Here is a 16,694-nt window from a genome sequence, read left to right on the forward strand (position 1 = left end):
AAGTTAACAGTGTGTATCAACTGTTGCTAAATAATGTAATCCTGCATAGAATGGTACACAGCAAAGACATTCATAAAATTGTGTACTATTGCATGCTAAAAATGAAATACTAACACTAACACCAACATTTGACCACCTTAAACAATAGACATTGTTGGTAATGTCTACACATTGTCTTCAACACTAAATGTTGTTGTAAATGTCTGACCAATGATGATTATGTGCAATACAAAATGTTGCTATAGTAAAGAAATTATTTCATTCTCTTCTGACCAACGTTTACTACAACAAATAACCAAAATCACACCAATGTACTTACTTCACATTCATTCAACCTAAAAAATCAAAATTTAGTACAATATCAAATGAAAATAACATTGCCCTAAAATTGTGATGTGAATTTTTTACCTGAGGTGATAAAAATTTCAATTGAGTTTGAAAGCCACTGTTGATCCGTGGAGGAGTTCCAACTCAGTTCAGCAGAAAGCGTCCTCAGTTCAACAGAGAGCAAGGCACATTGAGTGGGAGAAGGTGTGCAGAAATTATAAGAGAATAATTCGACTTTACGGATATCAAGTATACTTTATAACTCGATATTACATAAATCGAGTTACATTGAAACACTCCACCTGACACAAAGATAGTACGAAATCAGGGTTTATAACAGCATAACTAACTCGATTTTTAACTAATCGAGTTATGTAGAGATTCAAAAAAAATGCCAGCAGTGCGGGAAAAACCTGTATATAACTCGATCATAGGAATATCGAGTATTTCATATAACTCAATTTTAGTATTATCGAGTTACAAAAGAGGGGCATTTCCCTATTTAGTTTCAGAATGAGGGCACAAAGATGTTTAATTTCTGAAAAAAGGGCATTTGCCCATTTTGGCCCCAAATTGCCATTGGTAGGTTGGAGTAGAGTGGACCAGTTAGCAGATCAAGAGGTTTTTATTTTATTTTATTTATTTATTTATAATATCCCTATTCAAAGAATTCAGCAAAATAAATAAAAATGAAGCAATAAGAATTAATTACGTGTAAAGCCTTTTCTGTAAAATGTGGAGCACTCTTTGTCTCTTTCATGTGTAACTAAAATGTGAAGCAATTGAATTGATGGCAAATATGGATGAGAAATTCAGCCAAATTGTTATCAAAATCCAATGATAAGCAGCACTTAATCACACACAAAAAAGAAAGGTTTCAAAAAAATGGTTCGGCTTACTTCTAGTTAATTATTTAATAAGACATCTCCTGTACTTTTTAACAAACGGCTGAGATTAAAAGTAAAGCTTCGTTAATTTTCTTTTGTGAAAAAAACGCACTGACATAAGGATAACACAAATTGCAATAAGCTTGAGATCTATCTTCGTCAATATCTTTATTTTTCTTCTTCAAATAAACTCAAAAAGAAATCCAAAAAGGATCCACATCCTTTCTTCGTTCTATTCTTTTTTTTTTTTTAATCAAATGGTATGGTAAGCATAATCCCAAAGGCCAAATCTCAGTCTCAAAAGAAAAGAGAAAGAGAGAAGGCCTTGGTTTCTAAATTATCAGTCCACAGTATTCCCTTGGATTGAATTAAAAAATCAATGCTGACTGACCTCCAAAATCAAAGATATAAATAGAGACTTGAAGCTAAAAATGGAATACTTGTTAAACCTCTGTATGTGATTACATCTATGAATATATTTTTTTTCTTTTTGAGTTTCTGTGAAGAAGTAGAAGACATTGACAAAAACATCTCTCTTTTTTTTTTTTGATTCTTTAATTCAAATAAATTCCCTTGATTTCACGGCAAAGAATGAAATCTTCACATCATGTAGCCTAGTCACTAAGGCAGGCATTACCAAACTGTGTCCAAGTAGGAAAAAGCATGGTAAAGAAGAAACCTTCTCTTCATAGAGGAAAAGATCTCAAGTTTGGAAAACGATTTCAGGGGTAGTTAGAGGCTTGGACTTGAAGAGGCCCTTCATCATCTTGGTAGTCAACGTTGAACTCTGAAGGAACCATTGCCTTGTTGCTTCAGAGGTCTGCCTTTTCTTTTTAAAATGACACGTACTTCTTTTTTAATCTCAGCCATTTGTTAAGTTTATTAAAAGCAAAGGAGATGTCCTGTTAAAAATTAAGCAGATGTAAGCTGAACCTAAAAAAAATAAAAAAAATCCAATCCTTTGTGTTGTAACAATTTTTTTTTTTTTTTAGAGATAGTTTAAACCTAAGATATTTGATCTTGATAATTGTCTTTTATCATCAGATCAAAATACTAATTGAATTTTTAGTATAGATAGAAGATCTAATCTCAAATATCTTATTTGATGACAAGTCCTTATGTTGAAACTTGAAACAAAAGATTGTAAAAGAAAAAGAGGGGATGTATCATTTGAGCATGGTTGTCAAAATCCCGATCTGGATCGATCCTACGATCTTACGATTTTACGATCCCACCTACCCAAAACGATCTAAATCTTTCAAGGATTTTTGCGATTGTTCAAGATCAGTAGGATCGTACGATTCTGACGATCCCAAACGACCTTGATTTCTTGTAATCTTCTTTAACTTGACAAAAGGCTCAGTTGGACTCGAATTAAAAATAAAATCCCAATAGACCAAGTTTTTCCACTCTAATGTATAGAAAGTGTTAGTTAGACTCAAATAAAAAATATTCTAGTAGAGTATCACATTTTGAGGTTTTTGGCATCTTTAAATAATGCTTACAAATGAATGTAGTGATATATGGTAATTATATCAATAATGTATAATTTATGTGATTATTTAACATACCAATGTGTATTTTTTGTTTTTTTTCTCAAATAATGTAACATTTTACGATTCACGATCTGATCCTACGATTCACGATTCTACCTACCTCTCACGATCCTACGTAGGATCTCGATTTTGACAACCTTGCATTTGAGTAAAGAGTTTGTTTATGACTTAGATTTTGTTTGATTTTGCTATAAATGAAAACATAATAAATAAACGAACAAAACTTCCATGAAATTGAAAATCTTTTTCTTTATGTTTGTTAAAAAAAGAAAAAGACAAAAGTTGGCAAAGGAAGACCCTGAGCCACTGACCTTAGTGACCTATAAGTTCTTTGGCCCATTTTTTGCAAATTGAAAGAGTTTAAATGTTTAATACGGCAACCCATAGTTCATTTTTCAAATCTTTTCTAGGAGGATAACCTTCCATATAAGACTTTCCCATATATAAATAAAGATAAAAAGGGTAAAAAAGACATTGAACTCCTAATGTTATCATAAATTATGAACCAAACCTAGTACATTCGCAGGTTAAAGTTTTTACAAGACAATTTAATCTATATATATATATATATATATATATATCGAAGCCTTTGCTGGCACCACAATTTTCCACGTCAGCACAATATTTAAAAAAAAAAAATAAAAAAAAATTTCCATGTCATCACAATATTTAAAAAATAAAAAATAAAAATAAAAACATTATAACTCCTCAAAACCCTAGCAACCTTACCCCTCTCTTAAGTTAAGAAATATAAAGCCACGGTTTCTACAAACTCTCAAAATAAAAACATTATAACTCCTCAAAACCCTAGCAACCTTACCCCTTTCTCAAGTTAAGAAATATAATGACTGCATTCTATTTTCTCTCATGCTCTCTAACGATCTTGACATTTCCTGATATCAATAAACTTTTGTTGATTCTTATGTAGAAAGTATAGTTTTACCCGACAAAGCCAACAATGCAGGTACTAAGGAACAACCGAACAAGCAAGTGATGAGCAGGTAAGATGCATTTGGCTCTTTATTTTTTATTTTATATATATATATATATATATATATAATTCGTTCTTCTTATGTATTTGGCATTCATTATAAGTTGGATATGAGTATGAATATTTATCATTCTTCAATAAATTTTGTTGATTCTTACGTAGAAAGTATAGTTTTACCTGACAAAGCCAACAGTGCAGGTACTAAGGAACAACCGAACAAGGCAAGTGATGAGCAGGTAAGATGCATTTGGCTCTTTATTTTTTATTTTTTATTTTATTTATATATATATATATATATCGTTCTTCTTATGTATTTGGCATTCATTATAGCATTCAAGATCTACAACGCACGGTATAGATTTTAGCTTATAAAGTTCAGCTTTTGTAAGGTTAGTTTTGTTTATATATTAATTAATACATAGTACTTTGTTCACCATTGAATACTCATATAATCAATTTCCAATTCAATGTTCAAGAATTAAACCAAAATTCTAACTGCGCTATTATAAAATATTATTATTAGTATGAATTTTATGGAGTTGCGGTGTTCAAAAATTAAACCAAAATTCTTTTAAATTATCTATAATATTTTGTCTTCCAAAAATTTTCTCTTTGATTTTAGTATATTGTGTTTCTTAAGCTATAGAGAGATTTTCTTTGGTTTCTGCAAACTTTCTCTCTCCAGATGTAGGAAGCCCTAAATGCACGGTATAGCATTCAAGATTTACAACTCACGATATAGATTTTAGCTTATAAAGTTCAGCTTTTGTAAGGTTAGTTTGTTTATATATTTTGATAGAGAAACATGTTCAATGTGGTACGGCTTAATAATCACATTAATAGCCAATAGTTAATACCATTTGCAAATTCAATTCATGGAGTTGCAATTTTCATTAAATCGTTCTATGGCTTGAAGCACTTGCATTTTAACAAATTGGACATGTCTTTAAAGTCCTTTTATTTCTTTGGAGAAAAAAAAAATAAAGAAAAAAAAATTGCTCATAAAGATGTATGCACATGATCTACTTCCCTTTGCTTTTAGTGAAAGATTAAATGCACGCCAATGTTGAGATCAACCACTCTAAAAAAATAGTCTGTGCAATCATAAAATATTATTATTAGTATGAATTTTATGGAGTTGTGGTGTTCAGGAATTAAATTTTAAGGTTCAGTTGCACAATATGTGTAAATTCTTCAGAAGGCTACTTTAAATAGTAAGTTAATGTGTCTCTTACATTTAGTTATTAGTTAGAATTGTTTTCAAATGATTGTACCAATAAAGGTGAATGTGTATAAATTTTGTTTAACTATCCCGTGCATCGCATAGGTTAACGACTAGTTACATTTAAAATGAAGCGGTCAATAACTTGCCCATGCACGTCTTATCAAACCAACCTGGTCAAGCGCATTTGTAGAAGCTTTATATATACGTAGATAGATGCCGCCATTTGCATATATCAAAAGTTCATTGCAATGGCGGCTCTAGGATTATTTTCTAGGGAGGTCAATAAGAAATATAAATTATAGAAAATTTAAAACAAAAGAGAACTTGAATATATTGACATCATGCCCAAAAAAAAAAAAAAAAAAAAAAAAAAAAAAAAAAACAAAAACTCAAATACATAAGGTTTTCATATTTTAAAATCATGGCATAATATCTTTATTATCAATCCTATGATCTACGTATCTTTCAATGTACATAGCCAAGCAATTATTCATCCACCGATATTTTATTTGATTGATTTATTTAAAAAATTTTAAGATCTAATATGGTTTTTTCTAAGCTTTAAGATTTTCAAATTTCTACTTTTGTTGTTGGACTTTTTATTTTTTCCAGATTTTGATCAAATTGGTTTGTTATTGGGTTTGTGTGTGTGTGTGTGTTTAAAAAGACCAAGATATTGTTAAGAGTATCATATTCAAGTTTGTTTCAGCTAAGTTTAAAAAAATTTGAGTTCAGGGTGTTCAAATTTTTATTTTAAAGGGTCAAATAAAAAAAAATTAAAATTATATAATATATATATATATATATATATTGTTAGGTTCTAAGACTTTAGGAACTAATGTATTAGATCTTCAATTTGTAATGTGTTGGCAAACCATGATCAAAACACAGAGTCAAGGTTTAGGCTTGTTCAAAGTGTGTTTATTTGTAAAATTGGAATCGAGTGATTGCAGAAATTATTGGACTAAATCTGCAAGGCTCGATTGACCGAAAATTAGACTCGATCGATTGAACCATGTGCAGATTAATTTTTCTGCAAAATTTCCAATTCAGCCCAAGCCCGTTTGAAGTGTAGGGTTTTATGTTTTACTCCAAGTATAAAAAGAAAAGCCCTAACTACGTTTTAGAAGTCTTTTGATGATTGTGTGTTGAATCTTTTGTGAGATCTAGAGGTGTTTACCCTAATACACACTTAGGGTTATCAAGATCAAAATTCATGTCAAGAACTTGGTGATCGCTTTATTTGCTGCTTAAAGAACTTAAAGAAAGTCACAAGTGGGAAAACTTGTGGTTGCAGTGGATCAAAAAAAGAAGTAGGTCATAGACTCGAAGTTATCACGTGGTCATGGTAGTAAGTTTTCTACTCGAAGTAGCAATAGGATGTTAGTGGTCTAAGTCTTATTGTACAAATTTCAATTCTTTCATAGTGGATTTGTTTTACCTTAAGGATAGCTAAGTTAAATCCTCCTTAGGTTTTTTACGGGTTTCGTTTTCCTGAGTAATCATATCATTGTGTTATTTATTTTCTGCTACTTTACATGATATGACTTTATTGTTTTGCCCTGAGTCATTGATTTTGTGTACGCTGTGCTGGTGGTAGGGATTTTTTGAGGCAAAATGAGCTGTCTTTAATACAAGAAGGTAAGATCCTAGGGGCAGCTTTGATGATTAGGAACACTCCCTGTTGTTTGAGTTGCTCCAGTTCTGATTTCATAACATGCTCATGCCACGAAGGGTTCTTACCATGGCAGACAAATGATATTCTGAAAACCCAATATTAGTTAAACTTGGAAGGGCTGTTTGTGTAAGTTCATTGATGTTATTTTATCTTTTAATCAAAATTCCTTTAATTTACTCAATATCTAATCACACGTCATAGATGAAGTGTATATATTAAAGCTGTTCAGGGCTTTTCGTCCAATCGGATAATCACTGACCTAGATGTGAACCAAACCAAGTACATTCGCAGGTTTATATTTTACAAGATAATTTCATTACATTTTGAAATGAAGTGGTCAATAACTTGCCCATGCACGTCTTATCAAATCAACTTGGTCAAGCACATTTGCAGAAGCTTTATATATACGTAGATAGATGCCACCATTTGCATAAGCACCATTCATAGAAGCACTTGTTCAAAGTAATTTGAACTTACTTTCGCAAGAGAAAATGAAGGTTGAACTGGAAGTAATCTCCAATGAGAATGTCAAACCATCTTCACCAACTCCCACCCATCTTCGCTATTATCAGCTTTCCTTTCTCGACCAAACATTCCCTCCTATGTATGTTCCATTTCTCTTTTTCTACACACAGAATGATGCTTACTCTAAAATCAGTACTGATATTACCAAATCATTCTCTAGTGTCCTTAAGCAATCATTGTCAGACGTCTTAACGCGTTACTATCCTTTAGCTGGCCGCGTTAAAGACAATATTAACGTGGACTGCAATGATGAAGGGGTGTTGTTTCGCGAAGCCCAAGTCAAGTGCGAGCTTTCAGATATTGTTACAAATCCAAATCCGGCAGAGTTCAAGAAATTTCTTCCATGCGATATTGATGGCACGCACAATTTAACCTTTGCTGTTCAAGTCAACTACTTCACTTGTGGTGGTATTGCCATTGGTGCATGCATTTCCCACAAGATTGCTGATGGCACATCCTTTATCATGTTTATGAAAACTTGGGCAGCCACAGCGCGAGGCGAGACTGATATTTATCCACAATTTCAAGCATCAACTCTCTTCCCGCCTACAAGTACCTTATCTGGGTTTCAACCGGAAACTAGTATGATACAAGAGAAGCTCGTATTAAAGAGGTTTGTGTTTAGCTCTGCTACAATAGAGGCTCTTAAGGAAAAATATGCAGAAAGCTCAGACTTAGAATGCCCATTACACCCCAGCCGGGTTGAGGCCTTGTCAGCCTTTTTATGGAGCCGATATGTAGCTGCTACACAAGAAAACTGTGGGCACAAGAAGCTCAACTTAGTACTTTTTGCAGTGAATTTACGGACGAGGATGGATCCCCCGTTGTCTGAAAATTATTTTGGAAATATCTTCCGGGTTGCAACAGTCATTCTGTCAAGTGAAGAGAGATATGGCCTTGTGGGCAAACTGAGAGCCGCAATAAGAAAGATAGACAATGAGTATCTGAAAAAATTATAAGGCCACACTCAACACTTGGACTTTCTCAAAGACGCAAGTGAAAAAGTCCTAAAACAAGATGTAGTTCCATTCAATTTCACAAGCTTGTGCAGGTTCCCTATATACGAAATGGACTTTGGTTGGGGAAATCCCATGTGGATTGGTCGGGTTAGCTTGCCTTTCAAGAACGTTGTTGTATTTTTAGACACCAAAAGTGGGGATGGAATAGAGGCATGGGTTAGCTTGAAAGAGGAAGACATGGCTAAATTTGAAAGTGACACAGAGCTCCTTGCATATGCTTCCACCACAACCTTAAATGCTTAACACGTTAATGTATAAGCATGCTGCATGGGTAGACTGAAATGGCTGACACTGCATGCAAAATTGTTTAGCAGTTTTTTCGTTAGTTTCCATCGTGAACTAAAATAAAGGAAGTCCAAAGCTTCCATGTTTTGTTAAAAGTATTCCAATTATATCATCATGTAATGTTATTTGTAATAAATTGGTGAAACTGCTAGGGTTTTAGTTTCTTCTTTGGGTTGGTATCCGTATGACTGTATGAGAATCAGTTTGCAGTGTGATTTTTATTTTTTTTGCTGAATAAGTTTGCAGTGTGATTTTGGGACAAACTCTCTCTCCCTCTCTCTCATTTTTTGTGTATGTGTTTTTTTTTTTTTTGTTTTTTTTTTTTTGTTTTTTTAAGCTATTTTTTGTGTTTGTGTGTAAGTGTCATTCTCCTAATTTTAATATTTGTAAAAATGTTTATCATTTAACTACTTCTCAACTAAAGGAAAAGTCATCAATACCGATGATTTTATTGTGGCCATATTACTTCTATTAGTCACCAACACCAACAATTTTAATATATACTAGAATACAAAGTATCCATTGTTGAGAATTCAAATTTGTTCGCTTTCCACACCTCACAAGGAGCAGCTGGTTTGATTAGGAATCTAATAAGATTTAAATATGTAATTCTTATATTTCTTTTATTTTAAGAATATTAAAAGAATTATTTATTTTTCCAAGACTATTTTTTAGATTTGTAAACAATGTAGGTCATATTTTTATGAATTAACATATCCTAATCCAAGTCAAAACAAAGTTTACATGTATTTGAGTCTTACTTTAAGTGTGTTCAAAGACACATTCAAGTGGTATGAAATGAAAACATAAGACTTGCTCAAGAAAGCCCGTCAAAACAGGACTTCAATACCAGTTAATACCTGTTGATCTATGAAGAATAAATGAATCTCGATTCTTGGCTTAACACCTTTTGATCTATCAAGCTATGGGAAATTTAAACAATAATTTTTGTTTCAGCCAACAATGACTTGGCTCTTCTTGGAATTCGTGCACTAGGGTTCCAAAACATATAAAATGGATATTTTATGGCCATCATTAGATACATGCATAAAGAGACACATGCATACCTAGAGTTGCTATGAAGTTTTGTGCGCCTAGGGTTTTGTATCAAGCTATTGTTGGTTCATCAAAGCATAATTTGAAGAATATTGTAAAAGTTACAATAATCAAGCGGTTGCAGTGGTGTTAGTCACAAATAATAGATTCGTGCAAAGGATAAATCTTCTGCAAGAAGTAATCCAATTAGGGATTGGAACTGAGCTTCCTTAAATAGATTGGTAAGTTCTACTGTAGGTATGTACTTCGAGATAGGGTAAAAGTTCTTATTCTTGTAACCTCTTATCTTGTTAGTGGATTCTCTAGCAAGAGTGGTGACCTAAAATTCCCCCAGTGGGGTTTTTCTTACATTGGTTTTTCCCATCATGATCAAATCGCAATATCAAACTTATTTTTCACTACACTTAACTTAGTTTGGTGATTTGGCTGTACCTTAATTTGGATTTGCATATAATTTGGACTAATTAATTAACTTGTGTAATTGGTTAATTTAATTGGGGTCACACTATAACCCAAAATTTACTATTCTAAATTTTGGTTATGACGAACTCAATGTAAGCTTTATATACTATAGAGTATAGAACTCTATGTTAACCTTAGTGTTAGTTTGTTGTTATACAAGTATATGCCATACAAAAAGTTTGGGTCTTTTGATTCATCATATCTCTTAAGAATTTTATATGATAATTTTACTAGTTTGAAATGAAACAACAAACTTCTTTTTCTTTTTTTCTTTTTCAATAATACAATAGTTACAATTACAGAGAAGGGAAAACAGAAAATATTACTAAACTAAAAGTTTTTTTAACACAAAAATTCAACTTCGCAAGCTTGTCTTATATTTAAATTTGTGACTATATATATATACTCACCACCATTTGAATAAGAACCATCTAGTATAGAATCACTTATTCAAATTGTCTAAACTTGAAAGCTCAATTAGTGTGAAAACACTAATACTTGTTTAGACCTCCGATTTTAAATTATAGCTTAATTGCTTTCACTCCAACTTATCTACGTGCGGAACAAGAGTAAATGAAGCGCAATAAACTGGAACACTACTCTAAGCCATAAGCAAGTACAATAAGTAATAAATGTAAAGCTTAAAGAGTAGAGAAGGGAGATGCAAACACAAGATAATACCGAGACGTGTCATCGAAGAGAAAACCAAAGTACTCGGCGAAAAACCTTTCTGTGGCCCTCTAAGCCAAAATCGATCCACTAGCAAATAAGTTGGAATACACAAATATCAAAAAGACCCTCTAAGTCTAATCTACCTAATGTACTTAAGCCCTTCAAGCTCTTGCTACCAATGGACTCTTCAATATTTATCCACATCCCGCAATTCCACCCGATTGCATCTGATACTAAATGACTTCTTCCAATGGTTTCCATAGGCATCAAAACTTCTATCAACACTCAAAATGGATGAGGTTATTGATTAGGCTAAGAGCCTCTTAAGGATGTGTAGATAGAGAGGTGGGAGTAAATGGAAACTTTTGAGAAATGACGTAGAGAATTGTGGGTAAACAATATCTAACTCTCAAGTGTTTTGCCTAGGGTTTTCTCTCTCAAAAGTTTCTTGTAAATACTCCTTCTTCTTCTTATATTTTGTGGGTAATGAGGGTTTATATGGTGTTGGTAAAGAATGGGAAAAAGCACACTAAAAAATAATCAAGCAATGAGTTCTACGGTCACTCGCAACTTGGCCTGAGTCGCAAATGACTCACAAAATCTAGCCTGTCAAGAACTCTTCAAATTCCAGCATCTGCTTCTCACGTGACTTGTTTTGCAGGTCAGTAGTCGCGAGCAAGTCGCGAAATTAATATCTTCACAGATTCTTCACCAAACTCTCACTCACAACCCTTACATTAAATACCACAAAAATATAGGAAAATGATTGAATAGAATTACAATCAAATTTGACATAGAATTAAAACCAACATAAAATATAGTTGTAAATCACAACTTTACAGAACTTTACAAAGAGGAAATGAAGGCCTAGGTTGAAGTAATATCCAAGGAGATGATAAAACCATCTTCATAAACCCCTATCCATCTTCTACATTATCGGCTTTCCTTTTAAAACCAAATTAATACAGCCTCCCATACATGCTTCTTTCATCTTCTTCTACCCAAAAGTTCACCACCAATATTGCCAAATCAAGTCTGCTCAAGCAATCATTTTTGAACACCTTAACATGTTGTTATCTTTTGGTCTAGGGCATTAAAGACAATCCTTCTGTTGATGAAGGTAAATACCACTGTGAAGCACAGACAAAGGCTTCATATAGCACTTTATGAGGTGAATTTTATGGTGCCCAATGAACTTGTGTGTTGGAAAATTTAGACCCCGATTAATAGAATTAATAAATTTTAAATCCAAGTTCTTAATTAGATTTATTATAAATAAACCTTGTTAAAATAAACAAACATCAATATCATGTTAATATCATGCACAGCGGAATAGTAAATAAAACAAGATATAATGACCCAGGAAAACCAATGAAACAAACTAATTTCACAGTAAAAAATCTGAGGGGAAACCTTCCTGAAAAGAAATTCACTATAGTAAAGAAAAGTTTCAAATCTAGTACAAAATATTTGTCCCTAGACTCAACAATCCCCGTAGATGAACTTACAGTAGAAACCTTCTATCATTTCAGAACCTCTGAACTCTTCAATATATGAATGTCATCATTTTGCACGAATCCCAGTACGTGACTAACTCTAACAACTTGAAGATGTTGTTGGCTACAAAGTTTTTCACTTCACTAACAATGAAGATCAAGAAGTACTTGGTTACAAAACCCTAAGGCGCAAAAAACGCAGTAATTTCTTGCAGAGAGAATAAGGCACTAGGTCACTTTCTGCATGTGTTCTCCATGTATGATGACCTTTAAAATATACCTTATATATGTCTAGAGTTGTGAGAAAAGAAGCCCCACACATACATGTCAGCTAGGGCCAAAAATTAGATCTAGAAATTTTGATTTCGTAGATCTCGACGGATTCAGCTTCTGTCAAGTTTTTTTCGAGCTTTGTTTTTAAATCTCAATAGATACTGTTTCTGTCGAGGTATCTGTCGAGCTTTAATGAATACCTCTTCTTCACTTGTTTCTTGGTCAAACTTTTATAGCTTTAACACTTGACTTGAACAACATGTTTTTTGAAGTCTTAAACCCATCTTAGATCTACCTAATTACAAGTAAAGTGCATTTTGTCAAAAAATTAGCCAATTACAAAAAATATGTCCCCAGCAATCTCCCTATTTGGCAATCCGTGACAAAATCACAACAAAACGAATAATTATGAGAGAAGTCTTAAATCACTAAACTCATAACAATTTTTTGTATTACAAAGTAAATCTATCCCTACTACGGACTCTTGAAAAACTTTGCAAGAAAAGAGTTCATGGTATGATAAACTTTCACAACCTGTTTTTCTGAAACACTTAAACAAAACTTATCAAGGCATCATGTGTGAAACAGAAATAAGGATTGCGTACATAAAGAAACATGTGTATAAAGATAGAAAAGAAACAATACGTGTAGAGATAGGTGAAGAAAAACATACATCATCATCATATATGAAAATAAAGTACCATGTCTATAAAAATGGTCACAAGACCGGTGTATAAGAAGCTAAAAGAAGCTCTTAAAACAAAAAGGAGGTAAACACTCCCCCTAACAAGATGAAACACAACTCCCTTTTACAAAGACATGTATTTCTCCCCCTAACATATAGAATCTTAAAAAGAAACCACATTTTCTCCCCCGTTTTGTCATGATTGACAAAGGATACAAGACGTTATAAAACTTCACCCGAGAAACATACAAATGATCAAAGATGATCAAGGGGGCATAAGGAATTCATATAAATGCATGAATGTAAAGAAACAAGATGCTATGGATGACAAGATAATAGAAAGGTGCAAAACATGTGAAAAACAATACATGCAAGAGGGTCTCAACAGATTGAGAAGCTGTTGAGCTGTTATCGATAGAAAACCTAGAAATTGCGATGGATCGAGGATCTTTCGAGAATCTATCGGGCAGACAAAGAGTTCAGAAATTTTCTTCGATGGATCAAGAAGCTGTTAAGGATCTATTGAGATCACAAGAAGAAGGCTCGATAGAAAGGATATTTGTCGAGGATGTGACGAGGAGCTGTCGAGCTTGAAGAGAAAAGGTTTTTCAAGAAGGGGAAAACACATAAAGATGAATGCATAAATCAAGCTACTCACTCAAATATCAAACCAACATATTAAGCTCTCAAAACTCATCTCAAACAAGATGCAAAGCATATAGATCCAAAACACACACACACACACACACACACACACACACACACTAAATAAGTCTAACCAATTTTATATTTCAAAAACAAGTTGAGACAGTTTAGTGAGCATATATTAACACATGTAATCCTTGTGATGGCCAAATCACATTGTACCTGCACATGTATCAAAAGTAGTAAAGAATTTGCATGTTGTGTGTGAAACATAGCAAGAGTACATAAGTGTCTCATATTATGAAGATTTGAGATATGAGAAAATCAAATACACTCACACATAATCATAATTGCTTGATGGGAACTATCACATTTGAGGTACATCATATAACTCTCACATCTCCTAGAAACACGCTTACAACCATATTAAAAGCATCTTGATTCTTTTTGCTTTTATTTTTCTTTGCATATTTTTCTTTTAAACACAGTATGCATGGGCATATAAGAGAGAAAAGAAATACCCAGTTATATAATCCAAAACATCACAATTTTGCTATGTTGAAGCACACAAATGTTATACATGATTAGCAGGTTTTAGTGGTGAGATGGTTATTTATGCCTTTCTCTCAGGATTTTCCAATCCTTCCCGTCAAAAAGAGTGATATGAGTATGAGACATAAGAGATAACTTAATCTTACTCATCAGAAACATAAGCCACAAAGCTCACTTACTTAGTTGTGCATTAAGATGCTCATCTAAGTTACAAGAGATACAAAGTTTAGAAACTTTGTTTCAATGGCTATCCAAAGTACACAAGTACCAATATACACAAACACACACACTGATTTTGTATTTTTCTAATTTTTTTCCCTTTTTTATTTTGAAAAAAAAAAAAAACAAAATAAAAACTAAAAAACCAAACAAAAACAGACAGATAACATGAAAGTATGAAGATAGATGTAGATGCATGAAAGCATGATTCCAAAAATAGATAAGAAATCAAGCAAGAATGTCCTACTTTAGATAGAAAGAATTAAAATAAAGGACAGATAGAAAATAAAATTAAATCTTAGGCTCCTTTCTCACCCACACAGCATGAGTCTTTGGCCGTGATGATGAAAAGGCACGTGTCCTAGAATATCTACTAAAGGACATGGAAGAATTAGAATTCTCCTGAAATTGAGTTAAAAAGCTCAAGGCTTTTAATAACTCTCCAAACAAAGGTGTTGAACCTTGAGAGGGAATCTGGAACCGTTTGGACACTTGCTTATGAGGATACAACATAAAGCAATTAGGATGAATGTGTCCAGAAACACCACAATGGTGACAAACATGAGTAGTTTTAGAACTACTAGACTTCCTAGAGTGAGGTCTAACAAAGGATTTAGAATTAGACAAATCAGTTATGAATTTCATACCTTTATCACCTTTCTTAGATTGGGGCATAAAGACAATCTTTGATCTAGAAGTCGTGGAAGAGGATGGGGCTGGTGGAAACAGCATATCCTGAGCTAGTCTTATCAGAACTAAGCTTTTGTACACTCAATACCTTATCAAGTTTAGCAGTATACATCCTTTCTATTTCAGTTTTAACTTGACTAAGCTCAATCTCGAGATTCTTGACCTTCCTTTCTAATGAGATGTTTTCCATAACAAGAGTCTCAACTAATCTTGTAGTCTCATCTAGTTTGACTAACAGTTCAGCTTTTTCAATTTTTACCTCATTAAGCTCTTTTCTACAAAGATAAGAAGTTTTTTCAGATTTTATAAATCTAGTGTATAGCTTATCATAGACTTCTTGAAGGGTTAACTTCTTGGGTACTTCATCATCAGAAGAATCCTCATTGTCAATAGCACTCTCCACAATCACCCTATCGGTTGTGGTAGCAAAAGCCATATAATGACCACATTCATCCTCATACTCATCAGAAAGATCACTCTCAGAATCACTTAAGGTAGCAACCAACACTTTACCTTTTGAATTCTTGGTCTTTTCCTTCATAAGATAGTTTGAGCACTCTATCCTCATATGACCAAAACCTTTGCACTCATGGCATTGGATGAGGGGTTTCTCATTCTTGTCCTTCCTAGAGGATTCAAATTTCCTAGGGGCTTTGTTCTTATCCATTTTCCTATATTGGAGAAGCTCGATAACCTCATTAGCTATGAAGGTTAAATCCTCATCATCATCATCATAAACTTGAAAGAGGAAGATATGGCCAAATTCGGAAGTGACAAAAAGCTCATTGTAACTAGAAAAATATTTCATGTGAATTTCTTTATTGGCTGCTGTCATTAGCTAAAATAAAAAATATTTTATATACAAAAATGTTAAGAACCTAGGGACGGCACAATTGTAATTTGAAAGTTGTAAGAGCCCTAGCTACACGACAATAATAGTTGCATATATTTACTATTTGAAATTTTGTGTTAAATGTATACTATTTGTCATTTTATGTGTAATTAAAATAAATAAATAAATAAATAAACTTGAAGTGTAAACATTTTATAAATGTAATAATTATGAATTTCTAATTATTTTATTATATTTTCAATCATGAAGGGCAGATTAGTCAATACACACGTTCAACATAAGACTTTATATTAATTACTTAATTATGACCTGGTATTTGATAAATAATAATCATTATTTTTTAATCATGAATGTCAAGATTGGCTATTTATATGTTTTAAAAAATTGGGCTCATAAAAATAAAATATATTGGGAAGCTTCTGTACTGTACTGTGTACTAATATCACTTCCTAGCCTTCAAAGTTCGGCACCCTTTTTTCTGTCCTTCGTTTTATAGATGCAACAGGTGGGCTATACACACAATAATCCTTCATCTCCCTTAAATTTATCCAGCCAGTTTATGATGATCAAGGTTCAATCTCTTTTATTTACTATAACG

At 32.8% G+C, this 16,694-nt stretch overlaps 1 pseudogene; it reads left to right on the forward strand.

The window, feature by feature from the left end:
- Positions 1–7,146: 7,146 nt before the first annotated feature.
- LOC115980689 lies at positions 7,147–8,451 on the forward strand (annotated as a pseudogene).
- The last annotated feature ends 8,243 nt before the right edge of the window (positions 8,452–16,694 follow it).

Source organism: Quercus lobata, chromosome 3 (genome assembly GCF_001633185.2).
Source record: "Quercus lobata isolate SW786 chromosome 3, ValleyOak3.0 Primary Assembly, whole genome shotgun sequence".
NCBI lineage: Eukaryota > Viridiplantae > Streptophyta > Magnoliopsida > Fagales > Fagaceae > Quercus > Quercus lobata.